Below are 3789 nucleotides of genomic sequence, written 5' to 3' on the forward strand. Positions count from 1 at the left end.
ACAGAACCAATTAGCGTGTGTTGAAATTGACGCTTTGCACAGAATAAAGCGCTATACAAGTATAACACCATTTACCATTACGGTACTGTGCTGCCTGTGAGGTGTTCCCAGCGAGCCTGCACAGTTGTTAAGACTTTTATTATTATCAATATGTGTATAATCAAATGCTCATGTCCCCAAAAGAGTAATTAAGATGAAAATACCTTTATTCTACTTTGGATACAAATTTGCGCATGCGTGCGCAGTTTCAGAATGGCTTTATCATGGCGTCAACTGTCAATTCTCATTAAAAAACAAACCTTCGTCATGACAGGACATCTATCGGTATGTACACTTGCTAAAGTTACTTTACGGCAAATGTTGTGGACTACTGTCGGAGCTTTGTACTGGTGTGATCTGTAAAATCCTGTTTGGTGTCGCATCATTGCGCTGCCGATGATTGTAAACTTTTATAGCAATGTTTGATTTCGCCTCGGCTACAGGTGCTCGCTAGTAGGGTGGTTGTCAGTGAACTAAGCCAGTCTAGGCATTATGGGAACTTTTTATGGGAAGTTTTAAACTGCTGCGTTTGGAAACATGCTGGCTGAATCGTTTGTCAGTTTATTTTGTTTATTGTTTGCGTGTGTAACCTTCTTGTAACCAGTGCGCAAAATAATCAGAAGATTCCAATTCGACTAGGGAGCTAAGTGTTGTACTGTAACCATGAATGAATAGGTCTGATAATGCAGTTTGCAATTATTTTTTACTTTGTGCAACAACAATCCCAACAATGAAATACAAAACAATAGAACAGTATAAGAAAATAAAAATTGGGCCCAAAAATAATAAACAAAATTGTCTTTCACTCTCGTGATCACTTTTTTTCCCCCTTAATCCTGTGTAAGGTATTTATTTCTCCAAAGTTTGTATGGAATCCTGTCAGTTGGTATTGTCCTACCACACTGAAGAGTTGTCCATGAAGGATGAAGTTTCTTGGTCTTTTCACGCTGGGAAGCTCGCCATCAAATTTCCGGAATCTTCTTATCTTTAATCCAGTCTCATAAAAAGACCTGACCTGTTGTAGTTTTTTACAAACAGGTATTTTACTCGTCTCATTTTGAGAGATAAATCATATCAAAATAAATTTACTGTACATTTACATTGTACATGAATTTGTAACAATCACACACAATGTTATTTTTAACATTGTCATTTCACTTAACATTGAACTTTCAATTTCAGATGCATCTTTTCCATTTTTTATCCATCAAAACAAAATTATTATTTTCAATAATAAAAATAAAGTTTATCATTCTTTACTTAATGATTAGGAAAACCATTGTTAGCATTAACCGTTAGCTCGTCAGCATCGTTAGCATTAGCCGTTAGCTCGTCTGCTCCGAGTAGAACGCTTGCTTACCGAGACAGTTTAAGCTCAAGAGACGCGTTTTCCACGCTCCTGATCACTTCTCAAGTGTTCTGCCGATGTCCCTGTTGAGCTAAGATGTGGATATTTTGGGTTTTAGTCACTTTTTAACTATTTTATCAAATCGTTTTTCTTCCTACCTTGTCACTCTGTTTAGCATGGCCTTCTCTCTCCAGCTGCTTGTGGCTATAGACCCTACCCACCGACGTCACAAAATCACGTGCTCGCTGTATGGTTCCGCCCACTTGTCCGTCATTTTGTGTCTGTATTATCAATGGTCTCAATTGATCGAGCAATTTATAATGCATTTCATGGAAGACCCGGTGCTTTCGGATGCCATAAACTCACTTATGTGTTGCATAAAAGGCGTTATGTGGAAAAGCTTCAGTTTATCCATTTGCCAGATCCATATTTGATGCCTAAATCGATGTTTTTCGACCCGCTGTCTCCGCCGTATTTGCCTGACATCTGCTAGCTACCCTGAACTGTACAACTATCTTGTCCACACAAAATCAGCCTATTCTCACGACAGTTTGAAAAACTTTAAGAGCTTGGAGGCTTATAAATACTTCGTTGCTGGTTGGGTGAAACAGGTCCTCGTCCACGAAAATTCGGCAGGAATCTATCTTGTGCTTGGAAAGGTGAGTTACGAAATGTTCAATTCAAAATCTTTTGTCATTGCTAACATCCACTGTCAAGTCTAATGTATTTCATGTCGTTTGTCAATGGAGTTAGGGCTTTTAATGTTTATATGGTTTAGCGATAGCACTCTCACTACATACATACGTGTATGTTGTCGGCGATTAGCCTAGCAATGATCTTAATTGTGGTTGTCAGCCCAAAACCCTCTAAATATATATTAAATGCATCTTACCAGATATAAAATGACTACTACATAATCTGTGGTAATCGTTTGGAGCCCAGTTTTCTCGTCGAATTGCAGCAGCCCATCTCGCTCTCTTCTCTCCAGGTCTCTCGGAATCCGGTAGAACTTCAAGTCTCTCCGTCTATCTTCTCTTTTATTGCAACCGACCGCCACACACGCCTTCACCATTTTGATTATTAATGTTAATGAGCAGAAAAACACGTCGTAAATAGGAGGAATGTACGTAGCCGTAACAGGGAAACATGATGTGTTGACGGACAATTGGGCGGCACCAGTCAGGAGGAAGGAGTTGTGACGTCACGTGGGTAGGGTCTATTGTGAGGCTGCTGTCGATCTCAGCCATCAAACTCTTATGGGGGAGAGGCTTACTTTCATTAAGTGCTTCTTTATTTTCAATTTAATTTGTTTTCAAGTTGCAGTTTTATTTTATGATGTTGAAAGAGACGGATTGTTTATTTTAATGCCATTTTTTTTTTTTTTTTTTTTTTCTAAATTTAATTAACCCTTTATTTGTAGCTGGGTTACACGTGCAATCTAGAACATTAAATGAGAATAACAATTGAGTGGGAATAACATTTTGTCAGCAACAACTGTCGTGATAATAATTTTTAAAAATGTTTAGTTGGCACATAGCCTACGGTGTGTTTTTATTGACTGGACTACATTTGCATGGGTCTGCATTATATATATATTTTTTTTAAATCATTATTTAATTCCAGGTTGTTTTTTTTTTTTTTTTTTTTTTTTTTTATGGTTTGATATTTTTTTTAGGAATAACAAATCCTGTTGAGTAACCTCTGAGAATTTGAATTTGTGCCTTTGGTTATAAACTATATGGCTATACATACAGTATATATATATATATATATATATATATATATATATATATATATATATATATATATATAACTGAGTTTTTCTATCCAGACGGAGGAGGCACACTTTAAATATACTTAAGTGATATAGACATCTTTGAGTAAACTTCGAATAAAATTCAAGCACCTCGAGGCCGGGACGAATGTCCTCTTTTTTGGAAATGAAAATATGGTCACCCTATCAGGTTCCCATTCTCTGTGTCGAGCAGCTGAACAAAACAGGGTAAATAAATACAATAATATAGAAGAAGAAAGAGAAAGAAGAATAGAAAAAAATCTGATTCTGTAAGCAGTTACTCATGACTCATTTTCAGACTACAAGGGCGCACCTGACTATAAGCCGCCACCCACCAAATATGACATGAAAACGGCATTTGTTCATAGATAAGCCACACTGGACATTAAACTACAGCTGTCCTCACTGTATTATGGGATATTTACACCAAAAGATATTCACCGGGACCACTTAATTTGACAGCGGCATCATAAGACTGTCACAAGACCCAATGAACCACCATGAAGCTTTGAACCAATTGGCTAGAGCTTCATTGCTTCAAGAAGCTTCATTTGGCCATCACTCTTCCCTTGTGGAATACAATCAACCTCTGCTGCCACTTGCTGTC

The 3789-nt window shown here is 37.4% G+C and overlaps 1 long non-coding RNA gene across 1 annotated transcript; it reads right to left on the reverse strand.

The window, feature by feature from the left end:
* Positions 1–832: 832 nt before the first annotated feature.
* LOC130926718 (uncharacterized) lies at positions 833–1579 on the reverse strand. Its single transcript, XR_009066273.1, has 3 exons — positions 1546–1579; positions 1400–1478; positions 833–1054 (listed from the first exon to the last, which is right to left on the reverse strand). It is a non-coding gene; the product is annotated as an uncharacterized LOC130926718 (long non-coding RNA).
* Between the last annotated feature and the right edge of the window lie 2210 nt (positions 1580–3789).

This window comes from Corythoichthys intestinalis, chromosome 12 (assembly GCF_030265065.1).
Source record: "Corythoichthys intestinalis isolate RoL2023-P3 chromosome 12, ASM3026506v1, whole genome shotgun sequence".
NCBI classification, from domain to species: domain Eukaryota; kingdom Metazoa; phylum Chordata; class Actinopteri; order Syngnathiformes; family Syngnathidae; genus Corythoichthys; species Corythoichthys intestinalis.